This window comes from Lynx rufus, unplaced genomic scaffold (assembly GCF_022079265.1).
Source record: "Lynx rufus isolate CCGP_SWC_20201006 ecotype Redwood Valley unplaced genomic scaffold, mLynRuf1.p SCAF_20, whole genome shotgun sequence".
In the NCBI taxonomy this organism is placed as follows: domain Eukaryota; kingdom Metazoa; phylum Chordata; class Mammalia; order Carnivora; family Felidae; genus Lynx; species Lynx rufus.
The window spans coordinates 30209450-30225270 of NW_025814835.1; positions in this window are offsets into that span (position 1 = coordinate 30209450).

A 15821-nucleotide genomic window follows, 5' to 3' on the forward strand; every position below is an offset into this window, starting at 1 on the left:
TAAAATTGCTATTTTATGTTATGTGACTTTCACCTCAATAAAAACTATTTAACAAAATAACATTAAACTATAAACTATAATTTGTTGGGGGTGTTAAAATGCAAACTAATATAGAGCATTATGTATTACACAAACTAGTGCATGGTGCACAAAATACAAATTAATGAATGTCTAAGATGCATGGCAACAGTAACAAGATTGGAGGAGGAAAAATAAAGAAAAAATTTCTAAACATCTAGCAGCATCAGGAGAGCGGTAAAAATAACAATTTTAATTGATGGAAATGAATCAAAGATTTATCTCTAGGATAACTACTAGAAAATAGTAAAAAATGTATAACTGAAAGATCAACAGAAGAAAAAGGAGATTAAAATTTGATTAATTGGTAAAAAGACAAGAGAGGAGGATATAAGTAGTAAATAAAACAAGTTATGTCAAATAGAAAAAAAATAGATGGCAGGTAAATTCAATTATATCTCTAGTTACATTAGATGTAAATAAATATTCTTAATAAAAGAGTGAGACAGTTTGTGAGTTTGAGTCCCACACTGGATAAGAACGAGCCTATTTTCGGGTGAGCCCCGTTTCTCTCTCTCCGCCTTTGCTTACTTGTGCCCTCTTTCTCTCAGTAATGATAATGATAATAAAAATAATAATAATAAAATAATTAATAATAATAATAAGTAGAAGAGTGCGATTGTCAAATTGGACTTTAAAAAAGAAAAAAATCGACAGTTGAGAAAAACAGTTCTCCATGGCCCCAACCCTCTTATCTTTGCTGCAAAGCCAAATCATTCTCTGATCCTGAGTCCTTTTAACATTACTACCATGCAACTGGTTACTCCTTGGGGAAGTGAGACTTGTTTGCTGTTTGCTACAAAAAATGCTGAGCACCTGACCCTGGTTTTCTTGGCTACAGCCCAACCCAGAGTGTATAGGAATCATCTGGGCTGGCCACCTCACATATTGGGGCTCGTCTGGATGAAACACGTGCTACATGCAGAATCTCCTGATGTTGGTTCTGTGTGTGAGTGATAAACTGCCTTTCTCCAAACCACTGAGTCTCATGATTTCTTTTGGCATCTCTGGAATTGTGGCAGCCACTGCTTATTATTTAACTGTTTAGTTATTTCCTTTGGTTTCTTATTATTTCTCATATCTTCTGGGAGGTTGAAAATCTCCCTTTATCTTAGATAATGTAATTCATTATATTAACCCAGTAAAGGAGGAAAATCATAGAGTTGCTCAATTGATGAGAAAAAGCAATTTGATAAAATTTAACCTTTATTTATAAACATTTAGTAAGCCATGAGAAGAGGAGACCTTTTTTAATTTCATAATGGGTATATAAAGAAAACTATAGCAGATACTTTATAGTGAAATACTGAAATATTTTCCTATAAGTCTAGGAAGGAGATAAAGATGCCCACTATTACTCTTTCTTTAAACATTGACCTATAAAATCTAGGTCCTATAATAAAGGAATAAAAATACAGAAATGGGGGCACCTGTGTGACTCAATCGGTTAAGCGTCCGACTTCGGCTCAGGTCATGATCTCAGGGCTCCATGAGTTTGAGCCCTGCGTTGGGGTCTGTGTTGACAGCTCAGAGCCTGGAGCCTGCTTTGGATTCTGTGTCTTTCCGCCGGCTTCTCTCTCTCTCTCTGCCCCTCCCCTGCTCATGTTCTGTCTCTCTCTGTCTCTCAAAAATAAATAAAAACATTAAAAAAATAAAAAATTAAAATGCAGAAATGATAAAAGAATTCGAAAATAAAAATCATAGTATTATCATATTTTTTCTAACAAAATCCAAAGGAATCTCTTTATTTATTAGAAATAATATGTTTATTGATGCTGCTGACTATTAAAGTTAACATATAAGAATTAATTTTATTTCTTTTTTTTTTATTTTTTTTTTTATTTATTTTTTTTTTAATTTTTTTTTTTCAACTTTTATTTTTGGGACAGAGAGAAACAGAGCATGAACGGGGGAGGGGCAGAGAGAGAGGGAGACACAGAATCGGAAACAGGCTCCAGGCTCTGAGCCATCAGCCCAGAGCCCGACGCGGGGCTCGAACTCCCGGACCGCGAGATCGTGACCTGGCTGAAGTCGGACGCTTAACCGACTGCGCCACCCAGGCGCCCCTAATTTTATTTCTTTATACTAGTTACACACACTTAATGAAATTAAGCTAAAGATGCCAGCTTAAATAGAAGCAAATATATCAAATATCTAGGAATCAAACTAATGAATTATGGATAAGACATCTACACAGAACACTATAATGTATCTTCAGAAAAATTGAAAGAGACTCAAGTGGATAATATCATCTACACATGAATTGAAATACGCAAATTCATTTATAGATTAAATCCCAAGTAAATCCCAAATAAAATCAAAACTTTTTAAAAATTAACAAATTATATGTAAAATTTTGTGAAAAGGAAAAGGAAAAAGAAGTGCTCTATCTTGAAGATAAACAAAATGGGAGGAAACAATGATTTATTATAGTGATAACAGGATTTACTATACAGCTGATTTGAAACAGTTTGATATTGGTATAAAAATGGGCAATTATGCCTCTGAATGGAATAGAGTCCAAGAATAGAACAACATATATATGGAAACTGAATTGAAGATGAAATTTATTGCTGAGCAATGAGTTAATGCTTGTCTTATAAAATAAACATTACTTGCTCAGGTGGAGGGTGATCATATATTTTATTATCCAAATTAGGGCAATTTTCAGTGAAAGAATACTATTTGATAATTCCACCAGAGCCACAGGAAGCTAGGACAATGAGATATATGAGTTAAAAACAAACACATGATTCCCTTTCTCATACAATTAGTAAAAAGCCAGCTTAAGAATATTAAAAATTAATACATGATAGGCAAGGGGTGCCTGAGTGGCTCAGTCGGTTAAGCGTCCGACATTGGCTCAGGTCATGATCTCAGGGTTCCGTGAGTTTGAGCCTTGCGTTGGGCTCTGTGCTGACAGCTCAGAGCCTGGAGCCTGCTTCAGTTTCTGTGTCTCCCTCTCTCTGTCCTTCCGCTGCTCTCACTCTGTCTCTCTCTCAAAAATAAACATTTAAAAATACATGATAGGCAAAACATTAGATTTCCTAGAACATAATTTCTTTACTACTTTGTAGCATGGGATGTTTCTTAACCGGACAAAGGAAACAATGCCAGTATCAAGAATCAGCAAATTTGACTACAGTAAAATCAAGAATTTTTCTCACCAAAAGGTGCCATTAAGAGAGTACAAAGCAAAATATGAAAAATAATGTATTTGGAACACCTAGTGCAGGCAAAGTGCTTATATTTGGGATATATAAAGTATCTATACAAGTCAGGAAGAAAAATGACACCCAAAGAGCAATGCAGGCAAGACAATAAACAGGGACTTTACAAAAGAGGATATCCAAATGTCTGGTTAACCTATGAAATAGACTCAACTTTATTAAGAATCAGAGAAATGCAGTTAAAACCACAATGAGATGTCACTACATATTCTTTAGAATGGCAAAGGTAAAAAGGGTCACATAATCCATTGTATCTGTGGATGTGGAACAATGGGAAAAGTCTGATTGATGTAAATTACAGGCATGTAAATTGTTACAACCCCTTTGGAAAGGTGTTTGACATTATTTGTTAGAGTTGAGAACATGTCCAACTCTTTATGAGGGTAAATGGTTTTCTTCTTAATAGGTTCCTAGTGTCCTGACATACCAGGTTTGCCAGACATAACACGATAGCCCTAAATTCCTCTTTAGGCTCAGTGTAGGACTCCTGCTACTTACAAAATTGATTTTGATATACAGAGAGAAAATTGAAGATAATATTCTAGCACAAAAGAACAATTATGCACAAGGGTGCAGAGTTAGAAATTAAACATATTTTGCTGTGGACAATGAGGATCATCTAACCACAATGGAACCTTTATTTAGGAACAAAAACAAATTGATAAAAATATGATACAATATAGTAGTCCAGATTTTCTCCTAAATTTCTATGTGAACTTAAATATTTGAGTTCTTGACATTAGGACAAATTTTCCACAACTATAAAAGAAATTCTTTAGACTATTTTTTTCCCTAGCTGTAGCATGCTCCAGTAGCTTATGAAACCTAATATTCTGATAACGATGAATACTTTCCAGATGGGCAAATGGCCAAACATTATTTTTCTCTCTTTCCATCATAAGTACCTTCTTGACTAGAGGAGGTAATGGTATCCCGGCAACAGATAAGCAATGCTCCATTTATTGCCAAAGATTATATTTTAATGAACTTTGGAAAAAGGAAGTCAAGTTGACTATAAGGTTCTTTGATTAATTTGATGAAAATCTATAAACATCTGACCTAGCTCATTAACACCTTAATGAAGACAGAAGAATCTCTTATGCTCAATTTCCAGAGAACAAGTGTTGTGTGTGGCATTTTGATTTTTCCAGCCAAAGAAAAATGAGGTCCATGAAGTAAAATTTGCATATCTATAGGTCAATGTGAATGTAGCAATCATCAAACAACTGGGATACTAAGGACCTCATGGATGACCTTATCATCCTCTTTTCTATTTCCCTTTCCTCCTTCCCTGTTTTATCACTGACTTGAAGTTACACAGTATAAGTCTACAACTACCTGAAACACAGGTTCCCCATGGAGGTGGTTGAGAATGCCAAATATTTATTGAGTAATTACTCTTATTTTGAGAACACTGGAGTTGAGAGAGACACCGAGAAAAAAAAACAAAAACAAAAACAAACATAGATGATCTTTGGCCCTGGGAAGCTAGCAGATTTGGTTGATTACAATGACAAAGAGTTTGTTAGAAGTATTTTTAGACAGTTGGTGGAATTTGGGGGAACACTGTAGAACCAGTATAGAACCAGGCTCAGTTATAACAGGCAGGACCACAACCAGATCCTGAAGTGAATTCCCCTGTTTAACGGACTAGGAATTCCACTTTGAAGTCTCTAATTCTGTTACTTCCTGATGTTAAAAAGAGAACTCCTTTCAGGTCCCTCCTGAGTCCTAGGTCAGTCTTGAGCTCCTGAGTCAAAATCTTGCCTGCGTATCTGATGGGTGGGATCTAGTGCACTTGTCCAGGCCACAAAGGCAAGGGAATTGGGAAAGCAGATGATCCAGTATTTTTATCTTCTATAGGGGGGCATATTTTCCCTAAGCCTCATAAGGTAGGGGATTCCCCAAATAGAGAAGGCTGTTAGATGCTTCAAAGGGAAAATGCTCACAGCATATTTACAGCTTACACTCTGCTAAGCAGCAAAGACAAATGCCCAGGCAATGTTGCAACTGTATAGAAACTGCTATTAGAAGAAAAATAGAAGGACTTACTCAGACCGAGGTAGTAAAAGAATAACACCTGTGGTAGGGAACAGGTAAAGTGAACAAGGAAGAAGAAGAGTATTTGCTAGATAAAAAACAAGAAAGAATATGAACAACAAGTGAAGAAGTCCCCAAATTTGCATCATTCTCTGAACATGTTACATCTATTAAAGAAGAAGCAGTTGGATATTAAGATGCACCCTAAAGGACAACTGGTATTGCAATAAAAATGGAAATGGGCTGGAAATTCACATGTAGTAGGACCTACCAAGAGCTACAGCAAACTGAAATTGATCAAAAGAACAGATTTTGCCTTCAAGAAGTTTATTTCACCAACACAAGACAGCAGGGACCCTACCTAATTTTACATGAGAATTCTGTTTCTTGAATTTCATATCTATTATCTCATCCTTTTCTTCTTGCTATAATAAATTATTAGATCTTGTCTTTTTAAATGTTTATTTTGAGAGAGAGAGAGAACATGAATGAGTAGGGGAGGGGAAAAGAGAGAGGCAGGGAGAGAGAGGGAGAGAGAGAGAATCCCAAAGGTTCCACACTGTCAGTGCAGAGCCCAATGTGGGGCTTTATCCCATGACCATGAAATCATGACCTGAGCTGAAATCAAGACTTGGACACTTAACCAACTGAGTCACCCACAGGCACCCCTCAGATCTTGTTTTTACATATGTTTCTATTTCTAAAACATTCCCTGACTCTGAATGTCAAATCAATTCTCACTCAGTATTTTGGATATTTCTTCAATTAGGAGACTTTTGTGGATTCTTCTATGGGGTCCTGACTGGGAGAGTTACTGCTTTTTTATTATGTGACCAAGAATGTTCCTGAATTTCAGTTCTGTTAGAATTTTATCAAGTGGGGCATGAGAGATGCTAATATGTAAACTGATGATCTGATTTTTGCAAATTTATGTGAATATCTGTGGTATAGCCCTTTCCAGTGGAGACTCTTAAAAACTGTACACTTTGAAGTCAATATAGTTTTAGGGAACCAACACCGATACTGAAATTTTTGGCAATGGTGCTTGCCTGGTGACTAATTTTCTAGGCAAAGTACTTCCTTCATCATTTTAGGAACGTATAGTCACAAATGAGTTTGGCTGTTTTATTTTCTCCCCGTTGTTAACCTAGCAAAAAGAAGAGTGTTTATAAATTGTCTATCATTTTTCTCCTGATAAAATGGACGAATCTAGGAAATTTGTATCAAGAAGGCTAAAGCAAGTATATAAAACACCATATTAATAGGATGTAAATTACCTATCTATCAAGTTATTAGGTTAAATGACACTTGGGATAGTAACACTGACATAGAATTGATTAGCCTGATATAGACTGTTTAAGAAAATTACATGCCTGAAGAAGATTATGTAACATGAAACAATCTTTTAAGAGAAGGAGTCAAACTTTTATCATATAAACCTAAAATTATCTGCAAAATACTAGAGTAAAGCCTAGAAGAAAATTAATGAAATTATGTATCAACCAGTCTAATTCTTATGTTGACTTGATTAGACATGGACCAGAGATAAATAGTATTTAATTCAATATTAATAGAATAAAAGAAAAATAATAAAATGAATAAATAGATTCACTCAACAAATATTTACTGCCTAATGTGGCTGCATATACCACAAAATTTTAAATGTGATGAGGTAACAGGGTAAATATATGCATTGATGCTCTAAAATAATTTAAGTAGAAACATACTTAAAATGCTGTTCTATTGCCACAGTAATGGTATGCCAGAATTTAGTCCTTAGTACTCTTATCCATTTACATACACTTATTTGGTGAGCTCATCTCTTCAAATTTAAATACCATCTGGAAGTTTACTGTTCCCACATACATGGCTACAGAACAGACCTTTCTCCCAAATGAGATTTAAAAATCCAAATACCCACTCAACATCTCTTCTCAGTTGTCTAACAGACACTTAAAAACTTAACTGGTCTCACAATTATTCCTGCCAAGTTTGTATACCTGCATTAAAGGATAATTTTCAAAATAAAAGTGAAAGCATGACTTTAGTAGGGATATAAAATAACCATGTGTTAAAGACTGTATTTAGCTCATTATTAATCAGGTAATCAATAGGATGTTACAAGCAATTCCTAGGATAATACTAACAGCAGACACATTAATAGATCAGGAATGTTGAAAAGAATGTGCAAATGGAGGCTTAACTGTTTTCTACCTGTGTGGAAAGGAAGTCAACTGAATTTCTACTGGATAGAGTTTGGGTGTCTACAGATAAGAGTGATTTTATATTGCTATCAGTCATATACAATTTGCAAAGTTCTAAACTCGCTTAAAACCATTAAAAGGCTCAAATCCATCCACAGAATCAGAATCAGATGACCTGGAGGGATGTTTTCTACACAGTGAATAGTTAAGAATGAGGGGGGAAAATGACCAGATATATTGGAAAAACAGAACTTAGCCTTCTCCTGTTTTCAGCAAAATTACTGAAACATTCACTTCAATAAGGAAAAAAGAAAAGATTAACTTTGGAATGTTATGGGGCACAAGAAAACAAAAGCAAAGAATTAGTAAATCAATTATGTAGACCTACTCAACTATGAGTGTAAAAAAGTTAATTAGTTATGTATTAGAAATTTAAAACTAAAACTATAGATGGCAATAAAAAGATAGACAGGTTTTCAAAGGGTAGGTGAAACATGCTTAGGCTTCTGGTCCTATTCAAGTGAAGGAATTTAAATTTTTAGAAGTATGTAATTAAAAATGCAGTTGATCCCTGAACAACAGGGGGCTTTGGGGTGCTGACCCCTACATAGCTGAAAATCTACATATACCTTTTGATTTCCCAGAACTTAACTACTGATAGCCTATTGTTGACCAAAGTCTTATTGATAACATAAATGACTAACACATATTTTGTATACGTATTATATACTGTTTTCATTCAAAAGAAAATGTTATTAAGAAAATCATTAGGAAGAGAAAATGCCCTGACAGTCCTGTACTGTATTTATTCATATAAAAAAAAGAAATCCAGGCTGCATGGATGGCTCAGTTGGTTAAGCTGAGCTCCAACTTCAGCTCCGGTCATGATCCTGTGGTTCACGAGTTCAAGTCCCATGTTGGGCTCTGTGCTGACAGCTCAGAGCTTGGAGCCTGCTTCGGATTCTGTGTCTCCCTCTGTCTCTGCCCCTCCTTAACCTGCACTATGTGTCTCTCTCTTTCAAAAATAAATAAACATTAAAAAACCTTTTTTTAAATAAAATAAAAATTTTAAAAATCCACAAGTAAGTTGACCCACACAGTTCAAACACTTGCTGTTTAAGCGTCCACTGTATATGTTAAAAATTTTAGTGCTAAATAATTAAGGTAAATTGACCTTAATATAATCTATTGTTACTAAATCAAAACAGAATTAAATACAGTACACAGAGTAAAATACAGTAAAAAAAAAATCTGAACATAGGAAGGTAGAAAAAAAAAGAAGTTAAAGCAAAGGAAAACAATTCAAAACAGAAAACACACCAAACAATAGTAGAAATAAATTAAAATATATTAATAATAACAATGGACATATAGAGATTAATTTGTCCCTCCCAAATGATTTAAAATTTCTGCCATATACTGCATAATGTCACATCTGAAATAAAACCACACAAAAATGTTTAAAATCAAGGCATAGAGAGAACTAATCTATGAAACACTGACCTAAAAATGTTGATGCAAAAATTTTAATAACATGCAAATGAGAACTTAAAGCAGAATTCCTTAAAATGAATGAATCACATTAAATAATAACGAAAGAAAAAATGCACGAAGAAAATATCATAATGTAAACTGACAAAATAACATTCAAATGCATAAGGCAAAACTGTCAGTATTATTTTACAATTAATTTAGTAAATCCATTTTCAAATTCAGAGACTTTTTAAATTCATTTTTATTGTAAACTGACAGTTCTTGCTTGTAAACAATTCAGCAAGTAAACAGAAGACTTGATTACCACAGTTAACAACCTTAATCAATATATGTGTACATATGGCTAATTTACATAAATAGATTACATAATAGATTTCAAAAGAAATCTCAAGCTATTTCAAATAATTGATAGCACATATACCACACTGTCTGTAAATCAATTAAATTTGAAATCAACACAATTAAGTTTTTCCCCAAACACAAATGTTTGCAAACTTATAAAAACATTACTAACTAACTTATGGGTTAAAAAGAATATCAAAATGGAAATTACCAAATATTTAGAAATGAATGAAAATGAAAGTACTAAATAAGAATACTTGGATGCAGCTAAAGTCATTTAAAGGTAAAAGCACAGCTTTAAAAGGTGTATGCATTGACTTCAAGAAGCTGGGAAAATAACAGGATAGTTAAACTGGGTAAGAAAATATAATACAAAGGATAGGTGTGGATTAATGAAATTTAAAGCACAGAAACAATGGAAAGGAGAAAACTACAACCAGCTTCTCTGTAAATGTAAATAAAAATATGTATCCTTCTACCCACAAAATTCATGGTAAAAGGTACAAAAAGACAACATTAAGAAAGAACAAATAAACATAAACAAAAAGAATTGAGTATTTTTAAAATACAAGAGAATATCATAAATTTTTATGATGAATTTGAAAATTTATATTAAATAATTTATTGTCTAACAAAATAATAATTATCAAAATTAGTTTGAGTAGGGATAGAAACTCTTAATAAAGTATAAATATTTATGAAACTAGACCAGTAATAAAAGACACTTACTTAAAAAAAAAAGGAAAAAGACAACAGGAGTAGATGGTGTGACTAATGAGTTTGAACACAACTTCAAAGCAGAGACAATGACTTTCTTATTGAAACTCTCTCAGAGTTAAAAATAGACGGACATATATCCAAATCATTTATCAGGAGTGTATAATTTGATTGTAAAATTTAAAAAAAGGACTATGCGATAAAATAAAACTATAGGCAAATATTACTTACTAACATAGATGCAAAATTCCTAAATAAAATTCTAAGAAATACTTTAGTATAATGAGAAATGCATCATGATTGAGTAGTATATCTTAGGAATCCAAGGGTGATTTATCACCATAAAATCTATTTACATTACTTGCCATAGATAAAAACAGAAAAGAAACATGGTCTTTTAAAGAGATAGTCAAAGCATTTGAAAAATTCAACACTCATTTATAATTAAAAATGTATTTTTCTCAACTACCAGGGAACAGAAGGAAAAGGTTACAATGTGAATAAAAAAAAATCTCTACCAATAGCATGCATTATAGACTCAATGGTGACACTCTTTAAATATTCCCATTAAATTGAGGATAATAAAGAAAAGCCTATTTTCCCTATCTCTAAGTAACACTGTATTGGCTGCTGTAGTCAATTCAATAAGAAATATGAAATGAATTCATTTTCAATATTCATAATCCAAGAGAACTAAGAACTATTAAAACCAGTAAAAGAAAATAGCATGTTTGAGAGAAAGCCAACACAGACATTCTTAGAGTGTACAAATAACCAATTTTTTAAAAAGTTAAAAACAAAAACTCCTTAAGTAGAAATATAGGGATAAGGGAACTAAGTATAAATTAAAAGATGTGTATGTTTGTAAAAATAAAAAAACATCACAGAGTATAGTGGACATAACAGATGACTTATAACATAGAGAAATCCCTTATGGATAGAAAGTCTAATACATTCTTCCCTGAAATAAACTATAAGCTACTGTGACGCATCCTCTTGAAGCCCTACTGAGATCAGAATTTTTGTCTTAACTATCCTCTTACTCAGAGTGGGGTTCTCAAGAGATGCTTTTGTACTAAGTGACTATGTTCACATCATTTGTTGTTCTAAGGTCTAACCTAGTGCTGTGGTTACAGTTGAGTTATAATAATAAATATAAGCTTTTGATTTAGCACATTGCTACTTCTTATCTTTGATTAACATTGTACTTTAAGTGGAATTTATTTTTTTTTAAATTCTCCCTTAAGCAGCAGTGCTCAAAACAAGTGGATTCGGCTACATGCAATTGTTTCTAAATAAGAGTTGAAAATTGTTCAAAATCACTGCACTTAGAATCCATGACTATGACCCTGAAGACCATATATTCCTATATTTCAATAGAAGATTAAAATTAAACAATGATATTACCGTGTACAGTGATTGTAAAACCCAGAAAATATAGAACTTGAGTGACTTCAATTTTAGCTAAGTAACCACAAGATGTTATTTGTTTCAACTGTTTGGTTCCAGAGACATCTAAAAGCTACTCAGATCAATCTTAAAGACTGATTCAATAGACTTGCAATTTCAGGAATTTAGTGTGAAATGGAATTTTTGTGAAGCTCTGCCTAGCTTTTGTACACACTTCAGAATTGTCTCAGCTATTTGTGTTATCCATTGTTTCACATAAATTTTAGAAATTAAAATTAATAAAAATGTTTTTATGGACTTTAAACAAAGGTAGATTAACAAATCTGGCTATGTTGTCTATTGAACACAATTAGGGGAAAGGTAAATTTCTATAATGTCATAGAAATTTGTATAAGACTCAAAGACAGAAATTGTAATGTTCTTATTGTTTACCAAGACATAGGAATATGTGGGTATAAATGTTTTATCTCTTTTTCAAACTATAATGTTGTTAAAATTACTGATTCATTATTTTTTCCTTTGTGGACTGTGATATTTGTTTCATTATATATATATATATATATATATATATATATATATATATATGGGTTTTTTTTGCTTAATATTAATTTCACTGACATGATTATATACACAAAGAACAGTCATTTTTTCCCACTGGCTGCAAATTTTTCTGGCCATTATTAGTATTTGTTTCATTTCTTGATTACTACTAAAAATAGTTTGGTATATAAGAGAAGCAAGATCTTAAAAATTATTCTCTCTATAAGTCAACTACATCTTTTGTGTTGCTGTTAGAAATCAGAATAAAGATGAAAGATGTTCCATTGTAATTCCTCTCCCTGAAATTGTTGTATTTGGACTTCAAATTCCAGTTCTCACACCTTTCAAATGAGTACATGTACATTCATGACAGATTAGGGAGGAGGCATCCTTTTCTCTAGTGTACAGTTAATAAAAACCAGTATTCAGGCAGCAGATGAGCTGAGAGAAGAGGCTTCAGTTCCTGGTGCTTTTTCAATTTTTGAATCCAAGTCCTGTCTGAGACTCTTTTCATGAGAAGAATTTTTTAAAGTAATAAATTTCTTCACTTCTTCCTAAAGAGCTAGAGATGACTTCTATTTCATGGAACCAAATGACAACAAAGGTACTTGAACTCCAAAGCCTAGAGAATCAGAGAATGGGGAATATATCTTAGAAATTCAGGGGAGGAAGTTACTACAGGAGTGGGTTTGTCCATGGGGGCTGGGGAGAGAGGAGACTGGGATGGGGAACCTGCACTGTGTCTGTCCCCTCGCCCGGATTCCTGTGAGACCATGTCTATCCCCATAAAGAGAAAAGTTAGTTTTTACAAAGAAATCTGTATGACAAGGAGCCCTTTGCAGTAACAATTTGAAGCCAGATGACAAAGTGAGATTTGGTCTGGCCACATTGTAGCCTACTTGGAGAGACACAACTGAATATTTGACATTGGACTTTCACCTTCAGGCATTACTTCCCATTTTTTATTGATTAATATTTGTCTTTACATCTAGCTATCTATACATTTATTCACTGGCAAAAACAGGTATGTTGAGTTGTAGCTATATGTAGTAAAATCTAAATCTAGGGTAACACATTGCTCTTTTCTCCCATGGTTTATGCTTGTTCCAAAGATCTTATACTCTTTCCTAGTAATAATGCTTTAAGGTGTGATTAGTAAACAACTAAGTTGACTTTCTTCTAAAGCACAGCACACAAATTTGAAGGCATAATTTTTTTTCCCCAGAACTTACAAAATGTACTTTATCCCTTACTGACAAGGGAACAAAGGATTTCTATTTCTGGGCCTTTAGCTATCCTGTCAGAGAAGAAAATGCATTCACTGCACTGGGGTGCTGTCTGTTCTTTGGAAATAATAAAATTAAAAAAACCTAATAATTGACTAAAGTTATTTATTGAAATATATGCCTGAATACACAAGGACCAAATTCCAAGCATGTTGGACTTTTTCTATATTATTGTTTTTCTCAAGAATAATATAAATTTTTAAATAAATCAGCCATTTTTCTTATTTCACTTAACAAGAAAAAAATGTATACATCACTTGATCAGTCATGTCAGTAAAGATGTGAATGAAGCCAGCTAGTGTTAGATGCGTATAGGAGTATAAAACCAATATTGGCTACAAGTTTTCCTCTTGAAAATGTAGGATTTTGATGAAGGTGAAATTTGATAGCTTTAGTTGCTCACTTAAATCTGCTGTGTTTCACTGCTCTGCTACCTTTAGACCCAAAGTCATTTGGTCAGTGTTTAATCATTGTCAAGTTAGGGTGGTATGTTACTACCTCATGTAAGTTCCATGTTTTTAAGTATTTTGCATCTAATCCCTGATTGCAGAATTAAATTCTTTCTTTCTTTCTTTCTCTTTCTTTCTTTCTTTCTTTCTTTTTCTTTCTTTCTTTCTCTCTTTCTCTTCCTTCTTTCTTTCTTTCTTTCTTTCTTTCTTTCTTTCTTTCTTTCGATAGGATTGAAGGAGAGTAGAAGGGAGTTTTGGGGGAGCGTCAATTTTCTTGATGCCCTTAACTATTATCTATTCTATTCATGCATGAGGTTGAATTTCAGTGAGATGCTCAGTGATGCTGGGGGTAAAGAACAAGCAGGTGGTTTTTGCTCTCCATGGAAACACACTCAAAGCATAGAAAGGAACAGAGAAATGACATGGTGAAGGTGATCTAAAAAGCAGTGGTCTGAGCCGCCTGGGTGGCTCAGTCAAACGTCTGACTCTTGGTTTCGGCTCAGGTCATGAGCTCATGGTTCATGGGATTGAGCCCCATATTGGGCTCTGTGCTGACAGGAGGGAGCCTGCTTGGGATTCTCTCTTTCCTCTCTCTCTGCCCCTCTCCCTGCTCGTGTTCTCTCTCTCTCTCTGTCACAAAATAAGTAAGTAAATATGAAAAATCTGCAGTCAAACAATAAGAGCACTCAGAAAAGGAAACTATTAATATTTTGGCTTCTTCTAGTGAAAATCTAATCTCTTCTCCAAGCCCCATTGCCTGCATTGAGCCTGATGCATAGGAAGCTGCTCACATTAGATTTTAAGGACATGGTCTCTGCAACTGCAAACCTTTCTTTCTGCTTTGGCTTCTGAAAATTATACCATCTCACTCTTCAAATTATAAATCTTCATGGTTAATTATAAAAAGTAAACATTAATCTCCATTTAACTACTATTACTCATCATTCCTTTAAGTGACAGTAAAAGACTATAAAGCTAAAAGTTTAAGCTGAAAAAAATCCACATCTTTGGTCCCTGGTAGGATTGGAACAAATGAGCATGTTTTGAGGGAGTGACAGAAATGGGTCAGAGGTAATGTCCTAGTTTTCTGGGGTGTATGGAGCCATAGAAAGGAGAAGACTACTGAAATATATGTAGAGGTTTTTGAATAATTTTACAACTTCACAGTTCTACCAAGAGATGACCTTGTGTAGTCTGACCTTGTATGATCTGAATTTCTTTTGAACTAAAGACATACTTAGAAAGCAGAGTCATCTAGTTAATTTGCTTCCCATAATGAATGAATGAATGAATGAATGAATAATTATTTAAAGATACCAGGAAACCCCTTTAATTCATTCACTCACACACTTTTCAAAGTATTAGCTGAATATGTTTGGCAGTATTAGTGAGTTGATTTTGAGCTGAACATACTGGGGCACCAGGATACCCACATGTAAGGACCTTGAAAGAGAAATTCATGCTAAAAGGATTTTATTTCTAAATCAGTTAAAGCTTGTAAATTTTATTTCAGAGTAAAAACTTATTTTTCAGATAAGGAAATAAAATACACAGCTGGAAATGTAACTATATTACTTGTTTGGGAAAACTTCATATCTTCATAGAAATTTAGACATTTCTTCTTTCAACATTAAGGGTATTTACCAAACCTAAAATTCTATACTTTCACCAGATGATATTTTATTTTGCTTCTCTTGGAAAGAACATATCTATCCCACTAGGCTGATAATGGCACAAAATGACATAATTTGTTGAAGAGTGAGAAAATGGCTCAAAACCATTGCCTCAAATTCCATCATGAGAGTTATTTGTTTAAAGGCATTGTATTTAATATAAATGGCAATAAAATAATGATGTACATGGTAGTGGTAAACTATCAAGCCATTGCTTATCCCCTGAATCTTGTTGGAAAATATCAAATCCTCTCCAAAATGACTCCAGGCTAAAGCAGTTTTGAACAGGGAATAGGGTCAGTTTTGGTGTCGAGAAGTGCATGAATTGAGAGGGTTTCATCTCCCCCATAATCTTCAC